Source organism: Periplaneta americana, chromosome 11 (genome assembly GCF_040183065.1).
Source record: "Periplaneta americana isolate PAMFEO1 chromosome 11, P.americana_PAMFEO1_priV1, whole genome shotgun sequence".
Taxonomy (NCBI): domain Eukaryota; kingdom Metazoa; phylum Arthropoda; class Insecta; order Blattodea; family Blattidae; genus Periplaneta; species Periplaneta americana.
In genome coordinates this window covers 82,771,387-82,785,266 of record NC_091127.1, presented here as the reverse complement: position 1 = coordinate 82,785,266, position 13,880 = coordinate 82,771,387, and the positions used below count along the sequence as shown (strand labels likewise).

The 13,880-nt window shown below is 36.6% G+C and overlaps 2 long non-coding RNA genes across 3 annotated transcripts in view; one reads left to right on the top strand and one right to left on the bottom strand.

The window, feature by feature from the left end:
• The window catches only part of LOC138709158 (uncharacterized), a 35,908-nt gene extending 28,326 nt beyond the window's left edge, over nt 1–7,582 (bottom strand). Inside the window, exons 1-2 of one of the 2 annotated variants that reach the window (XR_011334852.1) lie at nt 6,864–7,582; nt 753–926 (exon numbers count right to left, since the gene is read on the bottom strand). This is a non-coding gene — a long non-coding RNA (uncharacterized lncRNA). The remainder of the gene's footprint in view (nt 1–752; nt 927–6,863) is intronic. The other variant, XR_011334851.1, reaches the window with a different exon arrangement.
• Nucleotides 7,583–8,219: 637 nt separating this feature from the next.
• LOC138709159 (uncharacterized) lies at nt 8,220–8,809 on the top strand. Its single transcript, XR_011334853.1, has 2 exons — nt 8,220–8,439; nt 8,511–8,809. It is a non-coding gene; the product is annotated as an uncharacterized lncRNA (long non-coding RNA).
• The last annotated feature ends 5,071 nt before the right edge of the window (nt 8,810–13,880 follow it).

Below are 13,880 nucleotides of genomic sequence, written 5' to 3'. Positions count from 1 at the left end.
ACTAAACATGACCATTCCTCTGTGTGATCATATGATATTTTTGTAGTACAGTTTTTTTTGTATGGTTGCGTATCATGAACAGTAAAACAAAGATATGCATTTCAAATACAGTAAAGAAATGTGCATGACTGGACATGATTTGAAATTACCAAATAAGAACAGAACTAGGTATATTTTCCATAGAAGAAATGATTCAAGATTATAGAACTTGCTGGATCGAACATGTCAAGAATGAAAAATGAATGGATTCCAAAACAGGCATTCTTTTACAAAGCAACAGGAAGAAATGTTGACTGTCTGAGACATAGATGAAAAGCTAAGTTGAAACAGGAAAGTTTTCTAATCCGTGAAGTGATGATGATAATGATAACCACAACCATTACTGTAATTTTTCCTACAGTATATATCAGGGCATGTGCAGATATTTTTGTAATTCCTTACATGGTAACGGTAGATAAAATAATTAATATGGACACAAAAAGATACATCTTAAAACAATTCTTGTTTGTTTTACTCATGAATCATCAGTGCATGACAACCAAGATAACTGTTCTCTTTCTTGTAACACAACTTTATAAAGTTCTTACTTCTCTTCAAAGTTTGACATAAACAAAGCTGAAGTGCCAATTAACACTACATACACTTCCTCTTAATCAGAAAATAATAGCTTACAGAATACATCACATAAGCCAGTGAAGTCAATACAAACTTGAAAGAAGTGTGATGTATACAGAGCAATTCAGCAGTCATACCTGTTGTGTGCAGTTACTTCCGCTGGATTATCATCATCTATATTTGTTTGGGAAATATGAAAATACGGCTAAGAGCCCAGCCACTACTCCAAGACTAGCTCCTGTTAGCATCAGACATGTTCTGATTATGCCACTAATGTCATCTTTCAATGGGTACTCCACACAAATTTGTTCCTGTAACAGAAAAATGTGACTTACAGCTACTGAATACAAAAATAAACTAAACAAATTCATATGGATGTTTAGTTCCATACAGTGTTATATAATTGGCTAAATTAAAGTCTAAAAAAAAAAAAAGTTAAAATTGCTTTATAATACTTCGAGCAGAGTTGAAATTCATCTACTTATTGATCATTTGTTGTCCACTACTTTATGTCACAACTGTTGCTAGTATATCTTTACCATTGTAAAATGTTTCAGAGCTGGGGGGGGGGGGGAGGAAATTGCACATTTTACAGCAAATTAAAGCATGACAGCAGCAGCAGAATTGGAATAAAAAAAATTCATATAAGTTATCTTACTTAGGTTATCACAATCTTATGTTCTGAAATACCTTAAATATTAGTTTGTAGATTACTAAGCAATTACGAAAATTCTACCCTAACCTATGGTACAAATTCATGTCAGCATTAGAGCACCATAGGGCGAGCTTGCACCCATGGGGAGCCTACACTCTTACCACTCTCACCATCCTCTCAAATTCACCCCACTATGTACGTTCTTTCCATGACATTACAGAGCTTTGAAGCCATCAGTGGTGTATGATATTTAATGATTATGGCACAGTTTGAAAGAAAATCCTCTTTCCATAAGGGATGGGAATTAAGATAATTTTTGTATTGAAGAAAATGAAAAAGCATTTTGTTTGTTCTGCTCTGTACCAATTCACTTTATTGCACATTTAACATCAGATGACAAGATGACCTTCAGTAGGAAGCATGCAGAAGAGTATGGATAAAGTAACATTTCATGTACTAGTATTGTTTTTAAAATTTGTGGAATTATTTAATTGATTTATCACTTAATGTTTAGCTGCATTAATTATAATTTACTAATAATTTTAGAGTGATTAGAATAATGTAATTCTACAAGACCTTGTACCAACATCGAAATTTTTTATCTATTAGCCTATAAGGGATGAGAGAAAACAGTTGTTCGAAAATCTAAACGACCAAAAACAGAAGAACTCTCACAAGGTCGCAAACAAGATGAAAACTTATTCATTATGGCTAACACATTTATTGTGGAAAAAATGAAGCCATTCGCAATTGGGGAGGGGGGGGGGGAAGAAGAATGTTAAAGACTGTATAGATATTTCAGTGCATCAGTCTGTTACCTCACGCAGGCACTGAAAAAATAGTGGAAATGAGTTCTGATGTAGATTAATTAATAAAATACAAACTAGATGAAAGCATGGATATTAAAGATACTCAATTAGCAATATTTAACAGAGGTGCTGATGAAAACAAGACTGTGACAGAAGAGTAAGAAGATACAGTAGGCCTACAACTTAAAAATCGAACACTTGGCAGTGATATTTTTGAAGCTGTTTTGCATATTGCAGCAAAATCTGAACCATTATGGTATAACCACAGTCTAGTATATATAGTCAAGAAGCTTGAGTTGTTGAGGGTACTACGAACAATACTGTGCAAGTATTATTTCACACTGTCTGTGGTAGTAGCGATCCTAGTGGTTAGGAACTATCTATGGATGCATATTCCCTACGTATTGAGCTTCGTGACTGTATATACTAGACTGTGGTATAACTTAGTCTCAGTAGTTACTGATGGGGCATGCACAAAGATAGCGAAGGAGAATGGTTTTGCTGGACTTTTAAAAAAGGCATTTAAATGAAACCGGTGTGAATAAAATGAGTTTAAAGTCATATATTATAGGATACATTGGGAGAACCTATGTGCAGCATCTGCAAATATAAAAAATGTCAATGGACATAGTTGTAAAAATGGTCAATTCTATCAAATCACATTCACCACTGATGCAGACAGAGATTGTCTTTTAACTCGAGCGGCTGCTCATTCACTTTGCATTATTGACATGAACAAAAGATGGAATGAGGTTGCACTACATTTATCCTTCAACATGAACTCGCGACATTTGAACTAGGGTTATGAACTATGTGTTTGGTGAAAACACTACATAAGTGATGATTTTTTTTTTTTTTTTAACCTTTGTGATTCTTCTTCAATACCATTAATGTGAAAGTAAAATAAAGTGTACTCTATTTATTTATCATTAATGAAGACATAGGAAAATAAGAACTGCATAATATTTGGTAGTAACTATATACTGTAGGCAGTCCACAGCAAACAGCGGATCAGTATACATGTGTGCAGAGGGACCTCAGCAGTGGGAAAACATTGTAGTAAAGGCGACATCGCGCAACAGTGTAATAATGGCGAATATTGAAGAAAATAGTCAAGCAATAGTAAACTTTGAAGCAAACATTGAAGAGATCTACAAGAAGTTGGAAACTCTATAGAGGAAAACGAATAAATGAAAAGTAAGGTGAAATATTTAGAAGACGGTCAGAGAAGAAAGAACTTAATATTTTTTGGAATCGAGGAAAAGAAGGAATAGGCATTGGAAACATACGAGACTGTAATGAAAGTGGGCTAGGATTGGTTCTGAATTGATGTGAGTGATGGGCAAATAAAAGAGGTATACACGATTCTGAGTATGAAGTAAGATGCAGGAGAAGAATATTGATTTCTTTTATGAAGACTGCAAGGAAAAATGGTCATTCCACTAGATTATACAGAGACAAATTAAAGGTAAATGGAGAGATGTTTGATTTGGAATTCTGTTTGGAAAATTTGAACCATACAGAGATAGGAAAAAAATGTTAATGAAATGAAAAAAAAAAAAGAGACCTGGAGGAGAAGATAAGGAACATTGTAGTACAACATACGACAGGAGAACTACTTGGAAAATTAGATAATGGAGAGGTCATCACACAGGAAAGAACAGCAAGTGATGGAATGAAACAGCAAATCACAGGGACCAGGAAGAGAGGCCAGCAACAAGAGTAAAAATGCAAAGCACAGCAATAGTGGCAGACAAGGATGTCAACAAACGATTGAGGAAGAAACAAGAGACTTGCACTAAAATAGTGATGAAGGCACCATGTAGACAGGGGAGAACCGAAGACGGCATACAGGAGCTGAGAACAGCAAAAAGAATTCAGTGAATCCAGCTGGAAGAATAAATATGGATCAGCAAGTACAAAAGGGATTGAGAGATGAAAAAGAAACTAAGATAAGAAGTCAAGATTCTGCAAGAAGTGAAAGGGATGAAGTAACATTAGCGACTATCTTTGTGGTGGCTGAATAGTCGACCTTCAGACTGTCACGCAGGTGAGCCGGGTTCGATTCCCGGTCAGGTCTGGGATTTTTCTCATTGAAAAAATCCATAGTGACACTTGTGCCAGACAAGGTCGCAGTTGGGCTTCTTCCCGGGGTTCTCCCATTTTCCCCAAATTAGACATTTACATCATTCCGTTACCATTTCTCCATTTCATTATCATTCTGTAGCGTTCCCCGAACACCGGCCAGCGACGCATGGAGGGAGTTGGCCTAGGGACGAGTGGGGTTGCCTGCTCGAAACCTGGACCAGAGAACTTAGTGTGGTCCGCTGGTGTGGGTTTGGGAATGCGTCATCAGAGGGCTAACACAATAGCTCTGAACAAGGTCGCAGTGCTGGACCATAGTGCCCCCTTCCATTAAATTCAATTCAAATTCAACATTAGGAACACCAAAAGAGGTATGTCAGTGGGAAGAAGGGAGAGAAAAGTTATAACTTAAGAGGTTGGTGCATGAGATTTTAGATTTTATGTTTTATTTAACGACGCTCGCAACTGCAGAGGTTATATCAGCGTCGCCGGATGTGACGGAATTTTGTCCCGCAGGAGTTCTTTTACATGCCAGTAGATCTACTGACATGAGCCTGTCGCATTTAAGCACGCTTAAGGTACGATCACACGTCGCTACTTTTGCAACGCTGCAGTACAAAAAACTGCGCAACTCTTGTACTGCGACGTGTGAACAACGGTGCAACCCGAAAAGTAGCAGCTGCCGAACCTGCTGCCCGCTACTTTTCCATGCTGCGTGCAACTTAAAAGTAGCGACGTGTGAACAGGGTTCTCAGGGTTGCAGCCGCAGCATTTTTGATATCGGTTTTGTTGAAACTTTTGCTGAGGTTGCAACCAGTGTTACCACCCAATTGTGTCAATGATACTTTTATTGTTTGGATATATTTTAATGTTAAATGTGATGAAAATAAATTATTTGTAACAGTTATTAAATACACAACACAGTCTGAGCATAATTGGTGACGATATAATTCATTTTTTAAATTTTCCTTAGCATAGTTCCAAACAGGAGGGTTGCCAACATTGATTACGTGAATATACTGTTGGTTATCATTTAAGTATACAGGCGTTTTTAAAAGCTTTATAGTAATAATAATGTCAATTTCTGAATACTAGATACGACAGAAAAGCAAATAATAGATAAGGAAGCTTTCGCATGAGTTTCTTAATAATGCGAACATAACCACAAAATGTATATTGAGAAGTCAACACGGAGATGGGAACCTGCAGCATGACTGCGGTTGCAAAAGTAGTGGCTTGCGTGTGAACAGACTCGCAACCTCCAGTTGCAACTTTTGCAGCACTCTGATTGTGCAGCATGAAAAGTAGCGTACAGCGCGCTACTTTTGGCTTACGTGTGAACACGACACGCAACTTTTGCAGCTGCAGTATAAAAGTAGCGACGTGTGACCGTACCTTCAAATGCCATTGACCTGGCCCGGGATCGAACCCGCAACCTTGGGCATAGAAGGCCAGCGCTATACCAACTTGCCAACCAGATCGACTGGTGCATGAGTGACAAAATGTAGGAAAGTGATAAATTGAAAATGGTGATGATGACAGAAAAGACGGTAAGGCAAAAAGGATGAGGAAGATACAAGTAATAGCCAGGAACTGTAAGTAATAATACAAATATAATAAAGAAAGTGGGAGTTGGAACAAGTATCAGTAAACATTAGTCATTCAAGTGAATAAACAGAATGACAACTATGGAAGATCATTTTATTGGCAGTCTTGCAGGTCGTCTTTTAAAAAACTTAAGAATATTAACATTTTCTTCAGTATATTTGCTGGAACTCTTGTCGTACGTACATGACAATTATTTTGGTCTGTTCGATTATCCTTTTAAGCTTTCCTTCTAGGAATAGTTCAAGTGTTTTAAATTTAGCGTACATAAGTTCTGTATTTTAGATTAAGTTAACCTACTAGCACATAAGTCAGGTTTTTCCACTTCAGTTTAACTGATTTATGCAAACGAAATTTTGACAACCATTCGACTCCAGTCTTACTTATCACCACGCAACAATAAGTTTCTTCACCCAAATATATTCCTGTCACATTTTAAATGCATTTCTTACTATAGTTATAGAGAAATGAAATCTTTAAACTGCTCTCCTGAAAAATCGTCATTTTTTTGATATGACGTTGTTGTATCTAATGAGCGATTATGTCTCGAGTGTCCCTAACTGCGACTTTTATTACAAATGAGTTTGGATTCGACATAAATATTCTCTCATCATTTGAAGGTCGAAAATAAAATTGATTTTATGATTTGCTTTTAATTTTTTTTTCTTTGTCCCTAAATTATTTCCTTCCTGTTAGCCATTTTCTGCTATTTTTGTTTTAACCCCATCTGAACAGCCTCAACTATTAACAATGACAATGGGTAAGTACACGAAAGAAATAAGAAATATCAGCGGTTTCCTCCACCCGCTTTGGCGGCCATGTTGTTTTTGTGATCAGCACTGTAGTATAAAGATGGACTTGCACAACATAGTACCAAGGACACGCAACAGCTGGACAAGTGAGCAACTCTTGAGTCGGAACAGTGTTATTTCGTAACAATAGGTTCCGACCTACTGTTCATTTTTGCAAAATAGTTCCAAAATACCTGTTGTGTTATTTTTATCCAGCTCAACTGTGAGAGTTGGTAACAATGGGTATGAGTAATGTGTATGGTCCGTTATCTGTTCTTAGCATAATCATGCCTGGACTCTTACCCAGCCTCCGTGTTTTCGTACAAATGGTGAGATTCTTCTTATACAGCTCTTAAGATGATACGGAACTTCTTCAGCATTACTATTCATTTTTCTCTCTTTATAAAACAATGCCAATCGGCCAGCAAGTGCATAAAGAGCTATAATACGACTCCATGTTATACCGTCTTGAAATAATTCATCAGATATGACCAAAAATGCTTGTCCTATATTGTTCGGCTCGATAGCCAAGCGCTTTGCAAAACTAGTAAATAAAATCGCATGTTTATCTAACATTTCTACAACACAACTTCTCAAGCACTGCGACAGTTTATCTTGGCGTAACAAATGGTCTTCCCCTAACATATATTGCACAACTTCGAAGGCCAAACGTTCACCAATTTCTTCCACACAATCCACATAAGTTATTCCTGCCATTCTTATTGATTAAATGGTGCACTTAATATAAACTCTGAATTAAGAAGACGCTTTCCAACATCTTGATTTAAAACATATTCTACACGGTATGTTCACAAGGTATGTTCACTTCAAAATTTCTTGATGCACCCTACAGTGTTGCCAATGTGAATCTTAAAAACCCGCTATAAAACAGTGCAGAAACCGCTAGATTGCTATATTGTCAACGTAAAATGAGATTATTTTGCCCTGTAAGTGCTAAAAATATCCTCTAAATTCCTATATTAGCAATACAAATTTCATAAATTTGTACCCGCTAAACTAACACTGAAAACCGCTGAATTGGCAACATAACTGCGACGCTGATAATTTTATGAACAACGCCTTCGCAGTTGTCGCCAACTTCCAAACACAAATTTAAGGAATTGTAGTCTAAAATTTATCGGATTTTCCACAAAGTGAAATGAATTCTGAGGAATTTTATGATTGCATTATTCTATAAGTTTTATCACATTTCGCATCAGGGTTAAAAAAAATCTCATAACCACGGCATAACGCGATAATTTATCGCATTATTGGCAACGGTGCCTTGCAGTGCCGCCAATATGGAGGAAAGTCACTAAATCTAGGGCATTCCAATGGGGACCTCTGATCAGGGTGGGGACGAAATTTCGTATTAAATTTATGATTAGCGACTTGTATGGGATTATTGAGCTTCCGGAGAAAAATCTAGGATATATTTTTAAATAATACTTGATCGCCACGCGTAACAAAACAATTACTTGGACATTGGCTACCCTATTTCTCGTTCTCTCCGGGAAGGGGGGGGGGAGATCGTAAGCCACGTTTCGTCATTCTATGTAAGAAATAGATCACGTGAAACATGAATAGCCTACCTGGTGAATCCCCGATTTTTGTTATTAAATCTCTTCTTGTGTGTGTGTGTGTGTGTGTGTGTGTGTGTGTGTGCCACTGCTTACGTAATATATACATATACTATCATATACCCAATTATCAGTATGTAAGTAATGGTGTTAATCAGTGTTGAATTCAGACCTTTTCTCCCTGGTGAGGGATTTATACTATACAGAGAGGGAGGTAGAATTGACAGCAAGAGAAACAATACCGGTACCGATATGATAATTCAGATTTTACCTACCTAACAAAAGTAGAGACTATCTAGGTAAAAACGGGAACATAGAAAATGGGGTCAATCAAAGACATAAAGCTTTCATTCGTTAATATTTGTTTCAGATACTACTAAATGTTAATATACATCAGTGATCATCAACTCGATGCCCTGTGACGTCATTTCAGGCAGCTCTGAAGCCCACTGTGCTCACGTTTCGCTGCCGCGGGCACAGCGGAGGCTTGCGAAAGTGGCTCCTTTTTCGTGATAATAAATGTCTCTCATAGTGATCAAATTAAACTTAAAGTAATGTGAATGCCTAATACTAGTATTTACATTTATGAAAGCAATTAGTTGATAAGTTAGGGATGAAATGAAAGTTGGATAAAAGTAGACCTAAATATTATACTGCATTTTAGATTTCTATTTTTTCTTTTCATTTTGTTAATACATTAATGGACCATTAGTAAATATATTTTCTGATCTGTTATGGTAATTTTACGGGGTTTCTTAGCCTCTTTATTGCGTACTAATTTCTTAGGCCTAGTATTATGCATTATGATTCTGGGCAGTGCATGAACTGAAGAAATCTTGCAGATTGTATTCAGATGAATTAGCTACTTCTGTGGTGAAATTTACTTATTTTCATGAAAGAAAACAATGTTCATATATGTATTTGGATCCGAACATGCACAGTCTGTCGAAAGCTGCTGATGAAGCCCGAGAAATCTAATGGAAAATGTGAATAAAAATCACACAGACTTTTTCCTGCCTTTATACAGTATATCACCTTCAGTTCATTATCGCACAATCAGTCTGTCATTTCTAGCTGAAGCTAAGTAGGAGCACAATCTACATCCACAGTAGATGGATCTATGATAGAGATAGGGAAAAATAACATAACAGTACTTTCGGAACAGTTCGGGAAAATAACAGTTCCAAAAAAAGAACTGTAGGTCGGAACACACTGTTCCAAAATAACAGACAGAGTTTCTGACAGACTGTTCCTCATGGGAACTGGAGTACTGTGTAACGTACCGTCTAACTGTCTTGTCTGGAACATTTCAGGTACTCTCTCAGAGACCATAACAGTTCCATCCTAAATGTTCTCCTTGGATATACAGTAGTTCCTTTAGGGCCCTTACACACGAGCGACTTTTTGCCGCCAAGGTCGACTGCAAAAAGCAATTGACCTTAGCGGCTTGTCGTGGGGATGCAGTCGGTAATGTCTTTAAATGGAAAACGCCGGTTGCTTTACACACGAGCGCTGACCCCGACGGCAGACCGACTGCAGCCGCTGTCTTGCAGTCGGTCCCCGCGACGGGCGACAGCGTTTTCTGCTTACACACGGACGACTTTTAGCCGCCAAGGTCGGCGACACGCAGTGGTTCAAAACATTACATCTAGCTAGATATAATTAATATCTTTTCTCCTATTTAACAGATTATCATGTAACTTTGTACAGTAGTTACAAGTAGTACATTTTTTGTATACAAACTCTGATTACGTTTGTATAAACGAAACTACCCGCTATAAAGGGTGCGTTTAGAGACTTTTCTCCTATTTAATAGATATTCATGAAACTTTGTACAGTAGTTACACGTAGTATATTTGTCTTTTATACAAACTTTGACAACGTTTTTATAAGGGAAACTACCCCTTATGTGTTGCATCTAGAGAAAATTATTAACTTTCTCCTATGTAACAGATTTTCATAAAACTTTGTGCAATAGTTTCGGGTAGTATATTTGTTTTGTATACAAACTGATTACGTTGGTACAAGGGGAACTACACTTACGGGAGATGTATTTAGAGAACAATTAATAAGTTTTCTTCTATCTATCAGATTTTCATGAAACGTTGTACAGTAGTTATAGGTTGTATATTTGTTTTGTATACAAACTCCGATTACGTTTGTATAAAGGAAACTACCCCTTATAGGTGCTGAATTTATAGAAAAATTAACAACTACTCGTATTATTAACTTTTCTCCTATTTAACAGATTTCATGAAATTTTGTACAGTAGTTACAGGTAGTATATTTGTTTTGTATAGCAACTCTTGTTAAGTTTGAGAGAAAGTGGTGCATTTAGAGGAAATTAATAACTTTTCTCCTATCTAACAGATTTTCATTAAAATTTGCACAGTAGTTATAGGCAGTATATTTATTTTGTATACAAACTCTCATTATACTTGTGTAAAAGAAACTGTACAATTGTAGGGGTGAATTTAGATAAAATTAATACCTTTTCTCATACGAAACAGATTTTCATCCAAATTGTACGGTAGTTACAGGTAGTATATTTGTTTTGTATAGCAACTCTTGTTACGTTTGAGAGAAAGTGGTGCATTTAGAGGAAATTAATAACTTTTCTCCTATCTAACAGATTTTCATTAAAATTTGCACAGTAGTTATAGGCAGTATATTTATTTTGTATACAAACTCTCATTATACTTGTGTAAAAGAAACTGTACAATTGTAGGGGTGAATTTAGATAAAATTAATACCTTTTCTCATACGAAACAGATTTTCATCCAAATTGTACGGTAGTTAAGGGTAACATAGGCTATTTGTTTTGTGTACAAGCTCCAATTATATTTGTGCAAAGGAAACTATCCCATTATAGGGGTGAATTTAGACAAATTTAATAAGTTTCCTTCTATCTACCAGATTATGATCAAACTTTGTACAGTATTTAGAGGTAAAATATTTATTTTACAACAAGAGGCAAAGATTTCTCAGGAGTTAGTGGAATAGGCTTTATAACAGCTGACATGTACGCTCTTTTTATTTTGTGACACGTTTCGGTGTAGTAATTGTAATTTCCTTCACAAAATTAGTAGCATCTTTCTTTCCCTGATCTGTCAAGCTTATCTGTGTCAGAGAAATTACTCCTTTTTTGAGACTACAGTGTGTGTGGTAATTTAACGACGGTGTATCAACCACTAGATATTTTAGAGTCTATAGGATTGGTGATAGATGTTATTTGACGACATGAGACCGAGGATTCGCCATAGATTACCTGATATTCGCCTTACAGTTGAGAAAAACCTCGGAAAAAACCCAACCAGGTAATCAGTCCAAGCGGGAATCGAACCCACACCCGAGTGCAACTCCGGATCGACAGGCGAGCACCTTAGCCGAATGACGCCGGTGGCCTGCAGTATGTTTCTAGCTTTCCTTCTCTCAGACCTCTCAGGAGATTAGATAAATTTTTCCTAGGTCTGCATCGTCTGTCACTTTTTCCAACAGTTGATCGAATGATAGCCCTGATATGCTGAAGTAGTGAAGAAAATTATCTTCATAGGCACGAAGCTCGTGAAAAAGGCAGTGAAATTGGCCATACTGCGCTCATTGAAAGACAATCCGATGTTTCCAATATTTTCTACATTTAACACGTTTTTTTCTAGGATGGAGAAGAAATAATACAATTAGTTCTTCCTCGACGTGCATTATTATATTACGAGTGAAAAATGACATGACACACCTTTTGCAGTTAGACTGCCGCCGGAACCGACGACACACACCGCCCGTGTTGACTGCAGAGTCGCCCATGTCGACGGCTTCTGCCGTCGAAAAACCGCTCATGTTGGCGGCAGACCGACTGCTTTTTGCAGTCGACCTTGGCGGCGAAAAGTCGCTCGTGTGTAAGGGCCCTTAAGAGTTGAGTATGTTGGAAGGAGAACGAAACCTTTTACTACAATGAATTTGCAGGGTGCGTTTCAATATTACATAATCAATCTGATTGGCCAATCCGCTTCAGTTACATTGTTTGCTATTAATATAGCAATAAGAATGAAAAAAATGAAATTGTAAGATTGTGCCTATTATTATTATTATTATTATTATTATTATTATTATTATTATTACTACTACTACTACTACTACTACTACTACTACTACTACTACTATTTCAAAGTCACTGTTTTATTTATTTATTTATTTAACCTGGTAGAGATAAGGCCATCAGGCCTTCTCTTCCCCTCTACCAGGGGATTACAACTACAATATTAAGAATACAATTACGATCATAATTACAATTAATATTACTATATCAAATGAAGAAAAAATTATACAAATTTATATATCGCATTGTATTGTGTTATAAAATTTGTATATTGTAACATATCTGCCTTCTGAAGGATGCCCTGGAAGGAATGGTGAACGGGAGAAGAGTCGGTGCAGAAGATATCAGATGATATAGACATTAAAATATTATATGGATCATATGCGGAGACTAAGAGGAAGGCAGAAAATAGGAAAGACTATAGAATGCTGGACTTGCAGTAAAATTCCTGTTCTTGGGCAGAATACTATGAATGAATGAATGGTAACATAACAGTGCAAATGTAGCCCAACTAATCTCAATATTTATTACAAATAAATTATGAAGCTTCAATGAAGACTAATAACACGTAGTAGTGATATCCCTTATTTAACAGAAGGAATGATCAAATCATTGCGATGTTGTGTGGTTTGTATAAATTACTGTTACACCTGACTGTAACAGCTGTCGTAGTTCGAATTGCATTATGGTGTAAGATTTTTGAAAACGGAACTAGTTCCGAAACAATATAAAATTTTGGTGATTATTACGTTATGTCAGAGGCGTATACTGGTTAAAGGGTTTGGGCTACCGCTGACCCTATTATTACACAAAATATATCTAACAATTACTTTAATTTTAATTACTATGGTAAAACTAATAATACAAAGTTATTACATTATGTTATATTATAAACTTTTTCTTTTGCAATTTCCTTGGGCTACTGCCGGTAGCCCGCAAAATACGCCCCTGCGTTATGTCAGACGCTTGCTATCATTTTGGAACTAGTACTTTCTTGGAAACGTAACTCTTGGAAAAGTTCCAGAATAAGAACGATTTTTCCCAATGCTAGGCTATGAAAATATTGAAATCTGACATATGTTCAAGTCTTGAAAATTGTGAATGAAATTCCTGACGACTGTTGAGACATACTACTTCTATTCAACATTGCAGCTAGCTTCTGCCAAGAACCGCTACTGAACGGGAGATAGGGTTGTATAATGCCGAGCACGAGGTAATGCACACTTGCCCCACACGGAAGCAGTGCTGAGTGCCTGAGCCTGTTTTTGGTCGAGTTGACGACCACTGATATACATTAATTTTAAAATGTTAATATTGTTAAAGCATGGCGAATATGAACAAGTACCGACAGTGGCGCCAACTTTTGAAAAATTTTGGGTGGGCTCAAAATTTTGAATTGCAATAAAATATCAAATTCTCTCTTACATGAATCGAACTACATCTCCAAAGTTTCTTAATTCAACACACAACATTGCAGCACTATCACACACCATATTTCTCTGCAACCGTAAGATCTCATAGTCATTTATGTCGTCATCAAAAACACACCTGACAATCCTGATATTGTTTTCTTTTCCAATAACAAAGTTTTCCACTGTATTTAAAATTTTGCTTTCCTTGAAACGCTCTTTAAGGAATGCTGTCACA